At 43.7% G+C, this 21,021-nt stretch overlaps 1 pseudogene; it reads left to right on the forward strand.

Moving 5' to 3' along the window:
• The first annotated feature begins 12,224 nt into the window (after window positions 1–12,224).
• On the forward strand, window positions 12,225–16,312 carry LOC132002061 (serine/threonine-protein phosphatase 2A catalytic subunit beta isoform-like; annotated as a pseudogene).
• The last annotated feature ends 4,709 nt before the right edge of the window (window positions 16,313–21,021 follow it).

Here is a 21,021-nt window from a genome sequence, read left to right on the forward strand (position 1 = left end):
GTTCTCACTGCGACAAGGTAAGGTGGGAACTCATTACCAAGGGTCCGAACACCTTGATGCTGAGAGAGACATTCTCTGTATAGCGTTTATGGTCTTAGTGGAAAAGCAAGCATTAAAGAAGGAATTGGGAGTTATACAGAAGGGGAAGTACTGTGTTCTCTGGGAACCTGTAGAAAGGGGATTGAGGAGACTTGGAAGGTTTATCAGAGGACATATGCTTGAGATGTGAAAGGGGCCCCTGGTGGCTCAGTCTGTTAAGCATCTGACTCTTGATCTCAGCTCAGGTCTTAATCTCAGGGTTGTAAGTTCAAGCCCTGCACAGGGCTCCATGCCAGGCATGGAACCTACTTAAAAAAGATGTGGAAGACAATTTCAATATATAACAGCCACACGCAATTTTGGAGTCAAATAGAGGAGATGTTTTTATATCTTGCTAAATTTGCATAAGAATAAGGAAAATGATGTTTTACTTTGATCAGTTTTTAGAGTCAGATCAGTGCAGATACCCCACTCCAGACAAGAATAAGCAATTCAAGCTTCTAAAAGTGAATATTTTGATGTTTGTTGCCTTAGTATAGGCGTCCTCCGAGCCAGATGGGGATGATGGGTTCCTAAGCCTAAGGACAGTGACTGGGAAGCAGACTTGGGGGATGACTATTTAGAGGCCTTGGGGTTCTGTGATAAGCTGAGTGTGCCTGCATCTTGTGAGAGGGGAGGAAAGGGGAAATTACCCAAAACTTGTCACTGAAACATCACAGCTATTAGAACATCGATTTCTAAAGATTTTCTTTTTTTTTTTTTTTTTTTTTTTTGAGAGAAAGCACGAGTGGTAGGGGGTAGGGTCAGAGGGAGAAGGAGAAGCAAGCCAGATGCGGGGCTCGATCCCAGGACCTGAGCTGAAGGCAGCTGCTTAACCAACAGAGCCACACGCAGGTGCCCCAGAACATTGATTTTTAAATAATGATTTGTATGCCTTGTACAATTTTGGAGCACAGTGAATTTTATTTTCTGCCTGTGTCCCTTAATAAACAGTATATATTTTTTAAGATTTTATTTGACAGAGCACAAAAAGGGGGGCGACAGGCCAGGGAGGGGGAGAAGCAGGCTCCCTGCAGAGCAGGGAGCCCATGTGGGGCTCCACCCCAGCACCCCAGGATCATGACCCAAACCAAAGTTAGACACTTAACTGACTGAGTCACCAAGGTGCCCCAGTAAATGATATCTTTTCATTAAAAGGCTTTGTAACCATCATTTTAATTGCTGCATAATTCCTCAGATAAATATATACTGTAATTTGTTTAATCTTCCTCCCGCCTTTGGACATTGTGGTTTTACGTTTGGAATCAGCACAAACAGAAAATTGGAAATTTTTAAAGATTGGAATGTTTCCTTTGTTGAGCCCTATAGGACTCCTGTCAGAGGACAGTCTAGCAGGACTGGAATGAATGGATCAAAGAGCAAGGTCGTTTTAGGCCTTTTTTGCTAAATATTACTCATATTTCTTTCAAAAACGGTGTTAGGGGTTTCAGCTGTCTCAGCTGAAAGGGCCAGCTTCTCACCCCTGGCTGCTGACAAGGATGTAATTGAAAACACATTTCAGGAGGCAAAAAGGGGTACCTCGTAACTTTCAGAGCTGACTCTTAGTGAGATGACGACCCCGGGTTGCGTTCTGTCCCTGGGGATTACGCAGAGGCTCTGTGCCTGTTTATCGACAGGGAGATGTGTGCTTTTCAGATTGTCTTCCCGTGCGCGTTCTCTCCCTTCTCCCTATGTTGCCATAGAACTGGGCATCTTTCTCCCCGATTTTATCTCTTCAAATGTTTTTCACTTCCTGCATTAGTTTTAACCTTTGGCTCATTTACATTAAATCTCCTCCATGGAGGGGCACGTGGGTGGCTCAGTCGGTTGAGTGTCTGGCCTCGGTTTGGGCGGTGATCTCTAGGTCCTGGGATTGGGCTTTCTGCTTGGGGTGGGGGTTGCTTCTCTCTCTCCCTCTCCCTCTGTGATCTCACTCATTCTCTCAAACTCTTTAAATAAATAAATAAATAAATGTCCTTCATCACATCTCCTTTGGGATTTCTTTTTTAAGATTTTATTATTTATTTATTTATTTGACAGAGAGAGATCACAAGTAGGCAGAGAGGCAGGCAGAGAGAGAGAGGAGGAAGCAGGCTCCCCGGTGAGCAGAGAGCCCAATGTGGGACTCGATCCCAGGATCCTGAGATCATGACCTGAGCCGAAGGCAGCGGCTTAACCCACTGAGCCACCCAGGCGCCCCTCCTTTGGGATTTCTAATATTTTAAAATTTTGTTTCATTTCTTTTACCATGATTTACCTTTTTCTTATTTTTTAAAAAATTTTTTTGTACCTTTTGTTATTAATGTAGTCACTCTTTCACTCTTCATTTCCTACCTCGCTTTAGGGTTGTCTTTGTGTCTCCTTGCCCTTCTATGTTTCATTTTCCTTTGTGTTCAGAGCAGGGCTGGAGAAAACTGTTCTCTTAGGAAGAAGTGTGGAGAGGCCCCAGTGTGTTTACAGGCAGACGTTGAGGCCACCACTGGCCCTGTGCAATGCAGGTCTCCAAACTCCCTCACCTCTTGGAGCCTCCCCTGACCCCAGTCCACACGAGGAGTCCAAGAGGGAAGAGCCTGCCCTTCCCTCTGCCTTCTAGCCAAGCTCTCAAAATTTCTGGCTGAACAGCTGAGGAAGTCACCTACCTAACTTAGACAGTTGGTATACTTATCCTTGGGCCCTAGCCAAGGACTAATTTAGTGTCTTTTCTTGGGGAGAGGTGTGGATGAGTCTGGGTGTCCACTTGCGTATTACGGGAACCCTCCAAACTTAACAATGAGCGGGGGTAGGAAGAGGAGTTTGACCGTGGGCCATATATGACTTTCTGGTCTCCATATTCTGGTATGGAACTCCCAGAGAATTCTGAACTGGAATGTGGCATTCTATGGCCTCTTGAAGGCATATTTGTAGTAGTTTGCTAGGTTTTTTAATTTTTATTTATTTTTAGGGAGAGCAAGGGGTAGAGCAAGCAGAGGGAGAGGGACAAGCAGACTACAGAGCACAGAGCCTGACCCAGGGCTTGATCCCAGGATCTGGAGATCATGAACTGAATTGAAAGCAAAAATCAATTGGTTAAATATCTGCCTTTGGCTGGGGTCATGATCCCAGAGTCCTGGGATCAAGCCCCACCTTGGGCTTTCTGCTCAGTGGGGAGCCTGCTGCTTCTTCTCCCTCTGCCCTTCTCCCTGCCTCCCCATCCTGCTCTCTCTCTCAAATAAATAAGTAAAATCTTAAAAAAAATAATAAATGTTAAGGTAGGATGTGTGGGCCTCCATTTATACTCTTGCTGTAGAGATGAGGTGAGCCATTTTGATTTACTGCAAACTGGGAGTTTTGAAAGGTTATATTTAGGGGGATGTCATGATCAAAACTATGCTAAAAGACTTCGGTGGTGAACTTTATTTTTTTTTTAAGATTTTATTTCTGTGAAAGAGTGAGTATGTGCTTGTGCATATGGGGACAAATAGACTCCACCCAATGTGGGGCTTGACCCCATGACCCCTGACCCCAAGACCACAACTAAGCCAAAATCAAGAGTTGGACATTCAACTGACTGGGCCACCCAGGCACCCCGGTGGTGAATTTTTAAAAGATGGAATTAAATGAGAAAGTATTAGGTAAAGGAGGAATTAGTTAAAATTTAACAGGGAGAAGGTGACACCATAAAAAAAAAGACACAATTTAAATACAGGAAAATCACTTTTACCTTTAGTTAGAAGTAACACACACCTGATATACACCTTAAACTTATACACAACATTATGTGCCAATTATGTCTCAATTAAGAAAGTTGTTTTGATGTAAAATGGTTTAAAAAAAAAAAAAAAAAAGGACACCGAGTTAGAAACAACAGAATGCCTCAAGGTGATGTACTAGGGAGCATTCTCATTTGGTGGGGTTCTATCACCCCGCAGGCTGGATTCTTCATACAGTCTTGTCTTTTAAGGTTTCCACTTTGAAGCCAAAGGCCAAACTTCTTAGTTTAAGCTGATGGTTTCCAGATTGAGGAAAGTTTTCTGAGGAGCCATGCAGATTTGCTGCCCCTCCCACCCCAAGGTAAATAATTTGGTCCATGTGTCAAAGCCACAGATTTTACTAGCTTAAGTTCTTCAAAGGAAGTACAAAACCTTGGGCCCTTGTACTGGTAAATAGATGTCCTACCCTAGTGTTTCCCAGTATTAAGATAGTGCATGACTTTTCCTTTTCTATCTCTCACTCATTTTGGTTTTATGCAGAATTGGTTTTTAATCATCAAAACTAAGACTTAGCAAAAAAATGATGACATCGTCCCTTGACACTTACCTTCTTGTGCTAAGTTCGCCACCCAGTCATGATGACACCCTAATTCTAGCAGAAAGTCTAAAGAATTATTCAGCCTCCTAACCACACGGGGCAATTGCTAATATGCTGGACAGTTAGAAGAACAGTAGTGGTAGATCATCTTATTTCAACTTTTGAGATAATATGACAATTGAGAAGTGGAAACCCTTGTGAATTTTTTTTTTCTTATTTGGTACCAAGATCATTAGCCCTTTCTGGTGGTTACATATTGTAAGGTTTAAAGAGTCAAATAAGCAAGAGTACTCTATAATATATTTGAAACATGAAAGACTGTGCTGTAATCTTTATAGGCACAAAGTTGAAGTTTCAGGCAAGTCTAGATGACCCCCAGTATTCATCAGAACTCCTTTAAATGGACCTAAGCAAGCAGCACTCCTTTAAATAGATCATTTTGGTTAGCAGTCCTTTAAATAGATCTAAGCAAGCAGCACTCTGGGGGCCCCTGGCTTGCTCAGTCAGAAGAGCATGTGACTCTTGATCTCAGGGTCACCAATTTGAGCCCCACGTTGGGTGTAGAAATTACTAAACAAGCAGCATTCCTGTCTACTCCAGAGCTTTTAGAATAAACCTGATGCTCAAATAACTTAGAGCATCCAGGTGGGTACTATAGAGATGATGAGTGCTCATCACTTCTCTGAAAATTTCTTGGCTGCCTTCGTTTTTTCAGTCTTTTTTCAATGGGTGAATCATTTCTTAAAATTCTGAATCTTCTGAGTACAGTTCATTCGGCAAAAGCTGGCTGGTCCCATCTGCAGTTAATAATGAGATGGGGGGGGCGCCTGGGTGGCTCTGTGGGTTAGAGCCTCTGCCTTCGGCTCAGGTCATGATCCCAGGGTCATGGGATGGAGCCCCGCATCAGGCTGTCTGCTTGGGGGTGAGCCTGCTTCCCCCTCTCTCTCTGCCAGCCTCTCTGCCTACTTTTGATCTCTGTCAAATAAATAAATAAAATCTTAAAAAAAAATAATAACGAGATGAGCAGCATCTTTTTGTTCATGCTAACAGGCTATCCAAACAAAATTTGGACTTGCAAATTGGGAGAGGCCAAGTTTTCCAGTCCTCCTGTTTTGTAGAAGAGGGGGGGCTGCTAACCAAAACGAGCTGTAACATTAACAATAGCCTGGAATGGAGAGAACACTTGGCATTCCGCCACTGCAGCCGAGTAGGGACAGGCCACAGAGAAGAAAGAAGCTGTGGTCTCCGCGATGCAGAGTTGGCGGGCCCGATGCCCCAGTCTAGGGGGTTTGCAGCTGAGGTCCATGCAGAGATGTGGGGAATGGAACGGTCAAGGTGACATGATGCGTGGGCAGCCAGGCCAGGTGGCTGCCCCGGCTCAGGCCCAGAAACCAGCCAGTTATGCAAAGTCCCAGCAGCAGCACTATCCTCTCCTTGAAGCCCTCACAGATTTCCTTGACTTTGAAAGAAAAAAAAAATTACAAAATTTTCTGTTATAAAGTGACTTATGTAAGCTTTGAGCTTATTTAAACTCCTTGGGCTTAGAGCTCTTCCGCAACTAGGAAATGGAAACAGACTTACATCTGAATTACAAAGAAAGCTGTGGAACCAGGGAAATTAAAAACATTTAATAGAGCCATAGCCACAGTGGTGGTGTTCTTCTGGAACTTAATAGTTGCTCACAGCATGATTATGAACAGGCTTTCTAGAACTTCCTGCCTGTCTTTGGGAGAGACCTAATTCTCACGGGGCATTTCTGTCTTCAAACCGACCAGGAAACCTTCCTTCCCTCAGAGTGCCAAGACAGAAGCATCTCTATCACTGAGGCAGAGATCCTAGAAGATGCTTGTAGGAGTCTTTTTATTCCCCCTCATCCTCTCTGAATTGAAACACAAAATTAAATTGTTCTCAAGAACACGTGGGATCCTCCCCAGATCCACTCTTTGAAAAATTACGAACTCTGCAAGCAACCTGTCAAGAAATGAACAGAGCAACAACTGGATGCAAGGAGTGAGCTCAAAAGCAAGAATCTTGCTGTTTCACGCAGAGCGACGGGGGTGTGGTCCTACCCCCTCAAGCCCCAGAGCCCCTCTCGCCTCGGTCAGGGCCCTTGGACCAGAAGCATCTGTGTTCCAAGCAGAGCCCAGGTGCACCAGGGCCAGGAAGCTTACAGTCTTCAGCGACCTTAATCATCATCATCTGTTCCTGCGTTCAGTGATGCCAGCTTTGAGCCTGGATGCCTGGCAGTTGGTCTCTCCAGACATAGCCGGGTCTCTGCTGGGAAGAAAGATACTATGTCCAACTCTGCCGTCCAAGAATTTATCGTCTAATTAGGGAAATTTTAATTTAAAAAAATAATATGTGCTGAAGAGACAGCCAGAACAAGTCTAAAAATTAATTTAAGGTAACGGAGATATTTGAGAGACTGTAATTGGTTTCTCCCTTCTCGCATTACACTTCCCCATCCAGCCTCTCTTGACTGGCAGTTCTCTGTATTATTTTCCTTCTGCTCTGCCCACTGGCTGCTCCCACAACCTTTAAAGCTCTTTTCCCCATTATCACCTAGAAATGCCTTCCACTTAAGCAGTTGATGTTGCCTCCTCCAGGAAGCAGTCTCTGGTCTCTGATGCGTAAGACATACTGCAGCCCTTTTTACTCTCCTCAACCCCAGGCTGGAGGCAGGCACTCACTGATTGAAGGGCCACATTGGCGAGACCTAGAAAATTGATGGTCCCTTATTGACAGCAGGGTACTTGGCTGGAACTGCTGCTACTTCTTTTTTTTTTTTTTAGAGTGACTTCTTACCCCCAACATGGGGCTCAAACTCACAACCCCCAAGATCAAGAGTCACATGTTCTGCTGACGGAGCCAGCCAGGGAGAAGCAGACCCTGCCGAGCTGGGAGCCTGAGGCGGGACTCGATCCCAGGACTCCAGGATCATGACCTGAGCTGAAGGCAGACAGTCACTTAACCAGCTGAGCCATCCAGGCACCCCATCTTGACTGGAGCTTTTTAAGTGCTGTCGGAGTTCAGGATTGGCTCCAGCCTGGCAAGTTGCAGACATGGAAGACAATAGCCCTTTGGTGCACCAGAAGCCTAGCCAAGTGGGATCTAATAATGATAAGCTCTCAGTTTCCTAGACAAGCATTTAAAAAAAAGTAGATCCTGAAAACAGAATGTCCATACTCTTAACCTGTGCTACCAGCACAAAAAAAATGAGTGTCTGAAGTGTTGGGGGAAGTGCTCAACTTTCTTGGGTAATGACTTTGTCTCTGCCCCCATGTGATCATACACTTCTCTCTCCACAGCTTCCCTGTGTCTTTTTCTCTCCTTCCTGCTCAGCCTTGATTCCATCTCATGGAGCCAGAGCTAGAAGTGAAGACAAGGGAAGTGTCACAGCAGAGTCCATCGTCCCATTTGTGTTCCAGAGAGATGGTTATAGAGAACAGACTCTGGCCGAGCAAGCTAGGCTGGAAACCTTATTGGCTTGAGTCCTGCTGATAGGAGAGTCACCTTTTTCCTGTTTACATTTAATGGTGCTACTCTTTCTTCAAATATCCTGAGTGTATTTGTTTTGTTTTTTAATTTTTTTCCTTTTTTTTTTTTTCCAAATTTCTTTTTAGTGTTCCAGAGTTCATTGTTTATGTGTATTTGTTTTAACCTCCTTTAGATTGTTCTAAGAGCTTTACTTTAGGAGTGAGTTCTCCTACTTAAGTATGTGGATTCCACTTCAATGGCCTTGGACTTGCTTCCCATGCATTAAGATTTTTGCTCAAGAGATGTTGTCCTTACCTGACTTGGTTTGTGGAGGTTTCCATTTGGTGGCTTCTGCTCAGGTTCTGTTTTGGTTCCCTGATTCTAGATCATTTTTTGTGTTAGTGGATTGGCTTGGGGTTTGCCACCCTGAGAATGCGGGCCCCGCATACTCATTCTGAGTATGGACTCAGAATTCCAGTTGTATGGTTCTAATGTGGGAAGGCTAACTCTATCTTCTAGCTAAGAACTTGGGCTAATGGAAGGACGTTCAGACATCCCTTTGTGGATCAGCAGCAGATGCAGCTTCTCATTAAATGCCAGGCTTGTGGACATGTTTAACTCCAGTCCCTACGGCCTGTATTCCTCTCAGGTCCGTTCATGGGCTATACAACCTCAAATACTACTCTATATATCTGAACCCCCTTTTAGACACCTGTATTAAAGTATTTTAATACTCAAATGGTTTAAATATTCTAGCTAACATTTTTATGTATTAAGCATATAAAATATTTTAGAATATGCTCAATCTCCAATCATGACCTAAATTTTTCTCCATAGGTTTTTTTTTTTTTTTTTAAGCATATAATGTATTATTTGCCCTGGGATATATAGGTCTTTGATTCATCAGTCTTACATAATTCACAGCACTCACCATAGCACAAACCCTCCCCAATGTCCATCCCTCCCTGCCCACCCCCTATCCCTCAACAACCCCCAGTTTGTTTCCTGAGATTAAGTGTCTCTTCTGGTTTATCTCCCTCCCTGGTCCCATCTTGTTTCATTTTTTTCCCCTCCTACTCCCCACAACCACCCACCCTGCTTCTCAAATTCCTCATATCAGAGAGATCATATAATTATGGCCTAAATTTTTAACTAGAAGTTATTTTTAATAAAATACTGCTTTTTATATTAATTTTTTTAAGAGTGGGAGAAAGTGGAAGGAGGGGCAGAGGGAGAGAGAATCTTAAGCATGCTCCACACCTAGCACAGAGCCAGAAATGGTGCTCGATCTTAAAACCCTGAAATCATGATCTGAGCCAAAACCAAGACTTGGATGTTTAATCAACAGAGCCACCTAGGTGCCCCTAATGTCAGTTTTTAAATAATCTCTTTATTCACCTATCTTTCTAGTAGGTTTAAGTTGGGTGTTTTTTTTCTCCCCCAGATGTGTAATCATATGCTCTGTAAATAATGACAGTATTGCAACCTCCTTTCTATTAATTATACATTTTAATTCAGTCCTTGTCTAATTGCCTTGGCAGGAACTTCTAGAACAATAGTCAGTAACAGTGGTACTGTTAGGTCCTCTCTTGGACCCGATCTGATCAGAAATGCTTTTAGTGTTTTACTAAAAGCATGTTTTACTAAAAACATGAAACATGTTTGGGTTTTGGTTCTGAGAACTATCTTCATTAAAATAAAGGAATACTTTTTATTTTCATTTTTTTAAGGATTTTCTTTTTAAGTAATGTCTACAGCCAGTGTGGGGTTCAAACCCACAACCTCCATTTTCATTTTATTAAGAGGTTTATAAGGAGGAGTGGGTATACAAATTTTAGTAAGTGCATTTAAAAAAAAAAAGATTTTATTTATTTATTTGACAGACAGATCACAAGTAGGCAGAGAGGCAGGCAGGAAGAGAGAGGAGGAAGCAGGCTCTCCGCGGAGCAGAGAGCCCGATGTGGGGCTCGATCCCAGGACCCTGGGATTATGACACTGGGATCATAGCCAAAGGCAGAGGCTTTAACTCACTGAGCCACCCAGGCACCCCAGTAAGTGCATTTTTAATAGTAAAGGCAATTGTAATTTCTTTCTTGACTTACTTAAAATTAACTTATATTACTAAATTTCCTAATATGGAATCATCCTTGGATTCCTTGATTCCTGAAATGAACTTTACTTGGTCTTGGTGTGTTATTCTTTTAATGTACTGCTGGTTTGATTTGATATATACAATTTATATGTGGTTGGTGTATGTGTGTGTGTGTGTGTGTGTGTGTGTGTGTGTGTATATATATTTATTTATTTAAAATTTCTTTTAACTCTTTACAAGTAAAACCAGTCTGCAGTTTTGTGTTTATTAGGTTCTCAGATCAGTCATTTGCCAGTTGTGTAAATTAAGGTATTTATTTCCTTTATTTCTCTGTGCTCTTGAGTAGTTTAAACAGCGTCAACAAATCTGTTTATTCAATTTTTAAAGAGTCACATATGGAGTGATCTGGGACTCGAGTATTGGAGGAGAATTGTCTTTATTTCTACATGTTATTTATCTGTTTACTTCCATGTGTTTCCAACCCAATTTGGGGAAAGGTATTTTCATTGAAGATCATCAGTTTTTATTAGGATTTTCAAATGTTTTAGATTATAGTGGTATATAATGGTCTCATACTTATCTCTATTTCCTCTGTATATGGGCACGTTTCCCTTTCCTAAATTTGTGTTTTTGTGCTCTCTTCCTTGTTTCATCTGTAAGGCTAGCTAGTGACACCTATATTGTTCAGTGATCTAGCTGATTTACAAGATTTATAGATTTATAAGTTCTTTTTTTTATTTTCTTAATCATCAATTTATTGTTTTTAAAGATTTTGAGAGAGAGAGAAATTTTTAAAAAACCTTTTTAAAAAGGGTTTCATCCTCAACTCTTCCTTTCCCTTCTCTCTTAGGAACCCTCAGGACTTCTGTAGTTACTTTCATCGGGATCACTTCCACTCTTAACACCCTTTCCCAGGCGCCCCTTCATCATTAATTTCTAATTTTAACTTTATTGTGTCTTTATTTCCCTTTCCAGGTGCTAGGGTAGGATGTCCAACTGACCCTTCCGCATGGTCAGTGCTCAAAGTCGGGTGGGATGAACAGCACTCTGGAGGGTGGGGAAAGAATTTTAGGAGTGGAAGTGACTTGTATGAAAGTAATCACGGAAGCCCTGAGGGTTCTGAGGGGGAAGGGAAAAGAAGAAGAGTTGAGGATGAAATCTTTTGTTTTCATCAACTTTTTAAATCTTAATTCCAGTGTAGCTAACATTCGGTGCTGTGTTAGTTTCAGGTGTACAGTATAGTGATTCTACAGTCCGTTCGACACCCGGTGCTCATCACATCAGTGCTTAATCCCCATGATGTGTTTCACCCATCCCCACACCCTCCCCTCTGGTAATCATCAGTTTGTTCTCTAAAGTGGAGAGTCTATTTCTTGTTTATCTCTTTCTCTCTCTCTCTCCCCCTCTTTTCCCCCTTTGCTCATTTGTTGTGTTTCTTACATTCCACATATGTGTGAAATCATGGCATTTGTCTTTCTTTGACTTAACTTCACTTAGCATTATACATTCTAGAGCCATCCATGTTGTTGCAAATGGCAAGATCTCGTTATTTTTTATGACTGAGTAATATTCCATTGTCTATATCCCATATCTCCTTTATCCATCTTTTGATGGATACTTGGGCTGCTTCCATAATTTGGCTATTGTAAATAATACCGCTGTAAACATAAGGGCATTTGTGTCTCTTTGAATTCATGTTTTTGTATTTTTTAGGTAAATATCCAGTAGTGCAGTTACTGGATCTTAAGGTAGTTCTCTTTTTAATCTTTTGAGGAACCTCCATACTGTTTACCATGGTGGCCACACCAGTTTGCACTCCCACCAACAGTGAGGGAGGGTTCCTCTTTCTCCACATCCTACCCAACGCTTATTTCTTAAGTTGATTTTAGCCATTCTGAGAGGTGTGAGATGATAACTTATTATAGTTTAGATTTGCATTTCCCCGATGGTACGTGATACTGAGCATCTTTTCATGTTTGTGTTGGCTAGAGGATGAAATGCTGGTCCTGGCATTTGCTCAAAAAACGGGGAGCCTGAGGGAGAGGCCGTGAGGGTAGCAGGTGGTTAGCACCCTACCGGTGATTTGCTGAAGATCCTTGCTTCACTCTGGAATGCCACCTAACCTGCCGCATTCTTCACCCACTCCCTCCCCCATCACGCAGCCTCCTCCCTCCAGGCTGACCTTGGGTGGTACAAGGGGTCCACTGCCAGGGAGCTGGCAGCAGCTGGAGAAGGGAATGGTACCCAGGGCTTGAAGGAGGAAGGAGGCGTTGGGGAAGGGAATCTAGCTGCCATGGACAACTAGGTGTTCCCCAAGGAGCTGCACCAAGGGGCTGAGCAGCTGAACGATGATAAATAGCTTAATGAGAACGATGTGCAGTGCTGTGCAGAAAGGCTAAGGAAATTTTAACAAAAGAATCAGAAGTGCAAGAGGTTCATTGTCTCGTTCCACTGCGTGGAGATGTGCATGGTCAATTCCATGATCTCATGGAACTCTTTAAAATTGGTAGAAAATCACCAGGTACAAACTATCTATCTATGGGAGACAGTGTAGACATAAGCTATCCTAATTGGAGACTGTGACTCTCCTTGTGGTCTTAAAGGTGTGTTACCTAGAATGCATTACAATATTGGGAGGAAACCATGAGAGTCGATGAGTTACCCAAGTATATGGCTTTTATGATGAATGTCTGTGAAAGCATGGAAATGCCAAAGTGTGGAAATATTTTACAGATCTATTTGATTATCCTCCACTTACGGCACTAGTAGATGGACAGATATTCAACCTTCATGGTGGCCTCTCTCCCTTCCTAGATACACTGGATCATAGAGGAGCCTCGAATCATTTACAAGAAGTTCCACAGGAAAGGTCCAGTGTGTGATCTGTAGTGGGCAGATCAGGTGATCGTGGTGGGTGAGATAGGATAGTTCACCACCTAGAACTGGCTCTATGTTTGGACAAGACATTTCTGAAACATTTGACCATGCCCATGGTCTCACACTGGTTTCTTGAGCTCACCAACTTGTCATCGAAGAATACAGCTGGTGTCATGATCAGAATGTGGTTGCCTTTTTTTTTTGCTTTTTAAAGATTTTATTTATTTGACAGGAAGAGACACGGCAAGAGAGGGAACGTAAGCAGGGGGAGTGGGAGTGGGAGAAGCAGGCTTCCCGCTGAGCAGGGAGCCTGACATGGGTCTTGATCCCTGGGATCATGACCTGAGCTGAAGGCAGATGCTTAATGACTGAGCCACCCAGGCGCACAGTGGTTACCATTTTGGAAAGTGCACCCAGTTACTTACTGTTACTGTTGTGGGAACCAGGGTGCTATCATGGAATTAGATGACACTTTAAAATATTCCTTCCCTCAGTTTGACCCAGCACGTTGTGGTAGACAGCCTCATATTACCTGGTGCAAACTACTTCCTGTAAATTCTTCCTGGGAAAAAGCTGCCTTTCTGTGTGGAAATAGACCCAGCTTTTTTTTTTAACAGAAGAATATCAAATTTAATTTAATCTATGTATTTCTGTAACAAATGGGCATCTGTCTTGGCAATTAACCATATCATGGACCAAAGTGAGCCATACTAATGATAATAAGCATTTAGCACAATTTGAGACTGAAATTCAGTACAATACTATGTTCTAGATCGGTCAGTGTTAACAGTTTGCCTGCTATATTAGTAGTAACCACTTTCCTCTGGACTGTTAAGCAGAAAAGGCCACTAACTCCTTCCTCTTGTTTTGCCTTTATTTGGGAAATTATAGTATTTAACTGTCATGGATTGATAGAGTTGGAGTTTTGTTTTTAAAACACACAAGCTAACTTCCATTTAATCCTTTATCCTTCATTTTATTAAACGTATAGTTAAATTAGCTGAAGAAAAGATTCTGGGGAATATGTTGTCATAACATTTAAAAAGGTTGTCTTTCATTTAAACTAAATTACTGTTTTATGTCGGTTTGCATACTTCTGTGTATTTGTCACGACAGTGCTTACTTCCTATTTGGTGTACTGAGCAAATCAACTTTCCATTCTATTTATTTATATATATATATATATATATTTTTTTTTTTTAAAGATTTTATTTATTTATTTGACAGAGATCATAAGCAGGCAGAGAGGCAGGCAGAAAGAGGGGGAAGCAGGCTCCCTGCTGAGCAGAGAGCCCCATGTGGAGTTCGATCCCAGGACCCTGGGATTATGACCTGAGCCGAAGGCAGATGCTTAATGACTGGGCCACCCAGGTGCCCCTCAACTTTCCATTTTAAAGAAAAACAAAAATAAACAAAAAAAATCCTAGAAGCCAGAAACCAAATCTGTAGTGTGTAGAGGAATAATAGAATACGTCCCTCATTCCCAAGTCTATGTTGTTTTTATTTTTTCTCTTCTCTCTTTTTTTTTAAGATTTTATTTATTTATTTGACAGAGAGATCACAAGTAGGCAGAGAGGCAGACAGAGAGAGGAGGAAGCAGGCTCCCTGCTCCTGCTGAGCGAGAGCCTGATGGGGGGCTCGATCCCAGGACCCTGGGATCATGATCTCAGCTGAAGGCAGAGGCTTTAACCACTGAGCCACCCAGGTGCCCCTCTATGTTGTTTTTAAAAGAGACTTTTTAACATAATCTTTATATGTTTAATTTTTTTTTTTAAGATTTTATTTATTTATTTGACAGACAGAGATCACAAGTAGGCAGAGAGGCAGGCTGAAAGAGAGGAAGAAGCAGGCTCCCTGCCGAGCAGAGAGCCCGATGTGGGACTTGATCCCAGGACCCTGGGATCATGACCTGAGCCGAAGGCAGCGGCTTAACCCACTGAGCCACCCAGGTGCCCCAATATGTTTAATTTTTTAAAGAGTTTATTTATATATTTGTCAGAGATAGAGAGGCAGGGGGAGCAGGAAAGGGAGAAACAGACTTCCCACTGAGCAGGGAGCTGGATGTGGATTGGGGGGAGGGGCTTGATCCCAGGACTCTTGGATCATGACCTGAGCTGAAGGCAGACGCTTAACCAACTGTGCCACCCAGGCATCCCAAGTCTACATTTTTTTTTTAAAGTAAACTCTGCCCAACGTGAGATTTGAACTCTCAACCCTGAGGTCAAGAGTTGCATACTCTACTCACTAAGCCAGCCAGGTGCCCCAAATAATTTTTTTTTTTAAGTAACCCCTCATTCCCAATTCTAAATGAATGAGTGAGTGAGTGTTACAGAGCAGCACTTGATGGGATGTAGGTTCCAGAAAGAATGGGCTCTTTGCTCTTTCACATCTTTTTCTTTTATTCACAATTAACAAATGAGGTGAGAGGATGTTGATGTGGCTGAGACCAGGAGGTCAGATCTCACCTCACCTCATTGGGTAGCATGCCTCTGGTGGAAAATACTGACTGTTACCTTCTTTTGGGTGATAGACTGTCAAGGAGCGGTCAGCTGGATCAAAATAAAACAAAAACAGGGAATGCTTCCTTCATTTCAGAAAGTTTGCTACAAATTTCCTTTAAACAGAAGAGACTGCCTCTGTTTTGGTCCTTCTCCACCTCAGTTAGTGAAAATATGACCAGTTTTCAAAGATTCTGGATATGCTAAGCTTCTCCATAAAATGCTGTGTTTAAAAAAATGCTCTACAGGTCCTCAGTAAATGTTAGCCACCCCCAACTTCCTACTGCCCTTGAGTTTCTAGGCAAATCAGGCCTGTTCCATCCCAGGGAGTTATGTTCTTCCTGTTTAGAAATTAGATTAGGTCTTCTTGTCTGGGCCAGATGCGGCCGTGTCTCCCAAGCAGAAGCTGGATGCTCCCCGCATTTCTTGACCTTTCTAATGTGCATCAGCATTCACCCCCGCTGGCTGGCTCATTTGGCCTGATGTCTGCTGCAGAGTAATCACTTTGGAAGCTGCAGGCAGGCCTCTTACTTCCGGACTGCCCCTGGACCAGGAGGGCGTTGAGAAGGTCACGGGTGCGGTCATATGTGAGTAGCCCCCTGGAAATGCTCATACAAACCATGGTAGGCTCTGGATGAAAAGATTTTAAGCACTTCTTCTAGCCTAGTAATTGAGTTAAGGGTAAACCAGTGTCAGAGGAAGAGGGGAAGTAGAGAAGAAAGACCAAATAGCTTCCCATAAGACCACTGACTAGAAATCAGTATCTGCTGAGCAGATGGCGTTATTGTGTTAGGAGGGACGGCAGTTTCCTGTTGCTGGATTATTTGATAGTGTCTTGAGGAGAAATTTGTAGGTGTCTGGGCCCATCAGCTCTGAATGTCTCCAGCTCTCTCCCCGCTCAGTTGGGCCTCCTGAGTTCTGAGAGCTGACACCATCTCCGCACACACAGCCACTCTCGGCATTCACACGACTCTCCTGTTCCATCTTCAGCAATGGAAATTGACTATTTCAGAAAACTGACCCAGAAGATAAAAGTTGAAATACCTTGAAATAGCAGAAAACACCAAGTGACAAATTTAATTCCCAAGACCTTTTGATCCCCTTGCTGTGGGCACCAAACTTAAGCTATTATATTATGATCCTTAACCAAATCCTCATCAAATCCTTGACTAAAAAAGTGCTGAACTGCCTTCACCCAAACTCCAGAACCTCCTAGGATTCCCTACTTTGCTCTCCCCTCTTTCCGATGCTAGGAAGACTGAGTCTTCTCGAGAGAAGGAACTCAGCCATGTCTTATCAACCTGTTGTTCTGGTGGTACTTTGGGGGAAGGCGGCATGTAACAATCTCATCTCTCATCTTAGCCTCTCCCCACGTTCTAGAACTCATTCTGACTTTGGACAAGGGGGATTTGTCCTTGGTCTTAACATTCAACATACATGGTCCCAGGTCCTAGGTGACCCAGCCAGGGCCTGCGCATTAATTCAATTTATTGTTGTCTACTCATTGTCAAGTCAGAAGCTAGGCAAGGAGAATTAAAAGCTGAAGAAATACAAAGTCTCCCTGCTTGCCCTTAGTCCATAGCTTAATTGGGAAGAGAGATTTAAAAAGATAAAATGCATTGTGATGTGTGCGATGACATTAGGTACAACAGTGCTTCTTAAACAATTTGTGTTTAGGAACCACTCCCCCCTCTCCCATCAACAGTTAAACAAAAGATGAACCGTGCTTTAAAGAAAGCCCTGGCTGACCCGTGCCAAGAGACTGGCCTGACTTTGGAAATGGCACTTCTGTGGCCTCCTCTGTGGAAGGTTGGCCCCTAGAAGAAGGGCTCTATTGAAGCCCTTATGAAATTATATATGGAAACCATTTCAGACTTGAGAAGCGGGTATTTGCCCCTACTTAAAACATGACAATGGAATTAAATAATATGTTTAGCAACTGAGTTAAATTTTGACATCTGTCCATGAGTTTGCCTTTTCTAAGACTAAACCATTTCCTGAGGAGCCACTGCACACTTTCCAGCCAGAAGACTGGGTCCTAAAGGCTTGGAATAACCAAGGACCAGGAGTTGAGTTAATTGAAAAATGGACAGGTTCTTACCATATGCTTCTCACTACTCCTACGCTTCTAAAACGTGCAGGTGTTCAACTGTGGACTCATCACATCTGCATTAGGAAGGCAACTCTAGACAATGACTCTTGGCAGGACTCAAAACCGTTTGAGTGGATGACAACTCCCATAGGAGGTCTTTTTTTTTTTTTTTTTTTTTAAACTTAAATTCAGTTAGGGGCGCCTGGGTGGCTCAGTGGGTTAAAGCCTCTGCCTTCGGCTCAGGTCATGATCTCAGGGTCCTGGGATCGAGTCCCGCATCGGGCTCTCTGCTCAGCAGGGAGCTTGCTTCCTCCTCTCTCTGCCTACTTGTGATCTGTCTCTGTCAAAGAAATAAATAAAATTTAAAAAAACAAAAAAACAAAAAAAAACCTTAAATTCAGTTAACATACATTATTAGTTTCAGAGGTAGAGTTCAGTGATTCATTAGTTGTATATAACACCCCATGCTCATTATATCACATGCCCTTCTTAATGCCTGTCATTCAGTGACCCCCCCCCCCGATACGACATTTTAAGTATCTCTTTGCTGTCCATCTCAGGAGGATCTCAAGAAACAAAGTTCTCTTACCTGTCAAAGTCTGTCATTCCAATATTTCTGCGTCATCCCCAGGCAGCAGGAAGTAGTTTGCAGAAGAAATGACCAGCCTCCCTTCTCCTTCCTTTGAAATGGAATGGTGACTTGACAGTGACTTGACAGTGACTTGACAGTGGGGATTTGGAGGAGGACCCACCCGGTCATTGCCCTGACTGGCTCCATTTGCCTTCAACCTGTTCTTCTTCATCACTTTGTTTTTCCCTCCAGTTTATCTGTTCACTCCAGCAAGGGACCCAACAGGCAAAATGTCCTGTGATGGGCACTGAAACTACTCCCCAGGCAATAATGACAGCTTTGATGCCAGCAAGACCCTCTGTGATTGACCTCTTGCCAGTGATCAACCTGACCTTTGCTGCTTAGGTGCATGTACTCACCAGTCTTTGTTCCACGTTTTTCCTATATGAACTTAGATGTATTCTCAGCACCTTGACGACAGTTCTTGGGACATTAGTCCACTCTCTTTCCAGTGTTGGCCTCACTGAAATAAACTCCTTTCCTGTTGCACCACCACTTGTCTCTTTGCCTTTGGATTGTGGCCAGACTCTGTCCTTTGGGGCAGGGTCAAGGGCGCTTGTGCCTTGGTCACTGGCAACAATACAATAAGTAAGATGTTTCTCCGAGTTCTGAGAGCTGCCCTAGCAAATTTACTGCATCCAAAGAGGGGGCCATTGGAACCTCTAGTCTATAGGGAGTGCGTAGGAAGCACAGATGACAACTTGGGTTTGTGACTGGCATGTGAAGTGGGGAGGGGGCAGTCTTGGAGGACTGAGCCCTTACCTGTGGAATCTCATGCTCTCTTTGGGGACATGGTGTCAGAGTTGAACTGAATGGGAGGACACCAGCTGGGTGTCCAAGAATTGCTTGGATGTGGGGGACCCCCCCCATACACACACATGAGAATTGGTGTTCCGAACTTCAGTCCCCGCCGGAGCCAGGCTTGCCTCTCTGAGCCACTAAAGGGTGGGAGTCAAGAGCGTGAGCCCTCTCTATAGGCGGCCAGAACAGAGACAGAGTCTGAGCTTTGTCCCAGTCTTGCTCTGGATCTAACTACTGGGATAATGGAAGAGAGGATGTAGTTTCTACCTGTCATTTTCCTTTCTGGAGAAGAATGGAAATTTCCTCACTTCTAAGGCAACGAAAGATTGGAGAAGTCTCTCCTGTCCTCCACTGAACAGTGGAATGCTTCTGTATGTTTTAAAGCAAAGGCCCCGAGTTGCTACCAGGACTTCACTGAACATGGAAGCAGGATGGGGTATAGGAAGTGGAGCTGGGGTAGAGAGGAGAGCAGGTGGGACCCCCTCAGACACTGGCCAGGCTCCCTCTGGTCCAGACCCATCTCTCTCTAGGATGAGGGCAGGTAAAGGAATAGATCTGGAACTGTAAGGAATTACCTACTAAAGGACAGTTCAGTCAATGTGGGGTTCAGTCCCTCTGCACCCTGGACAGAAGGCAGGTCTGAGTGCTTCTGAGTACACGGGAATGCTGAGTACACGGGACGCCAGCCCTCCCCCCTCCCTGCCCCCCTGAGCTGTTCTAGTCCCAGGCACTCTGCCAATTTGTCTCCTTTGTCCTGGGGCGACCCAGGAAGACCTGCAGGTCAGCCACTGACTAAACACTGGCTCTCCGAAGCAGCTTTGTTTCCTCTGCAGTGTCCACCTCCTGCTGCTTGGCACCCCTCCCCAGCCTGGGTCACTGGCAAGGAAGCAAAAAGAGTTCCAGAGCCAGAACTCCTGGCTTGAAATCCCAGATCTCCTGTTTACTAGCTGTGCAGCCTTGGATGGAGTGGGTTATTTTTTTGTTTGTTTGTTTGTTTGTTTTTAAGATTTTATTTATTTATTTGACAGAGAGATCACAAGTAGGCAGAGAGGCAGGTGGAGGTGGGGGGAGCAGGCTCCCTGCTGAGCAGAGAGCCCGATGCGGGGCTGGATCCCAGGACCCTGGGACCATGACCTGAGCTGAAAGCAGACGCTTAACCCACTGAGCCACTCAGGCGCACCATGGAGTATTTCTTTTTTCTTTTTTCTTTTTTTTAAATATTTATTTATTTATTTATTTGAGAGAGAGAAAGTGCGACAGAGCATGAGTGAGGAGAAGGTCAGAGAGAGAAGCAGACTCCCCGTGGAGCTGAGAGCCCGATGCGGGACTCGATCCTGAGAGTCCAGGATCATGACCTGAGCCGAAGGTAGTCGTCCAACCAACTGAGCCACCCAGACGTCCCTGGAGTATTTCTTTTTAAGGATTTATTTATTTATTTATTTATTTATTTATTTATTTGAGAGAGAGAGAGAGAGAGCGCATAAGTGTTAGCAGGGGAAGGGGCAGAGGGAAAAAGAGAGAATCTCCAGCAGACTCTCCACTAAGCAGGGAGCCCGACATAGGGTTTGATGCCAGGACCCTGAGATCATGACCTGAGCTGAAATCGAGTCAGACACAAATGGCTGAGCCACGCAGGCACTCCTGGATGAGTGATTTAACCTCTCTGTGCTTTAGTTTCTTCATATGAGCAAAAGAAATAATATTAATACCTACATAGGATTATTTTGAAGAATAAATGATTCATGTAACACTCCTCAAACTGATGCCTGGGTAGTTCTAAGTAATTTCTGAAGGCAAGCTGCCATTTTTATGAGGCCAGGTCTAGGAGAAAAGGATCAAGTGGCCAGGGGAAGGGGATGTACTCTACCCTATGCTGAGTTCTGCCATAGAGGCCAAGCACTGTGCAGATACTTTATCTAATAACCACTTACAAGAACAGAGGAGGAACAGTGTTACCCAGTTTACAGATTAAGAGCCTGAGTGGCCAAGTGGTCCAGCTGGGATTCGACACCCAAGAGAGCTCAGACACCATGCTACAGAGGCTGGAGCGGAGATGGGGTCAAGAAAACCAGTCGGGTCGTCATGGCATTGAAGTGGGGGTGTGTGGGTATCTACTGGGGTCTTCGGGAAGGGGCAGCAGTTGCTGCTTCCAGCAGGAAGTCTGCTTCAGTCTTTCTAGCTGAATCTG

The sequence above is a fragment of the Mustela nigripes genome, chromosome 14 (genome assembly GCF_022355385.1).
Source record: "Mustela nigripes isolate SB6536 chromosome 14, MUSNIG.SB6536, whole genome shotgun sequence".
In the NCBI taxonomy this organism is placed as follows: Eukaryota; Metazoa; Chordata; class Mammalia; order Carnivora; family Mustelidae; genus Mustela; species Mustela nigripes.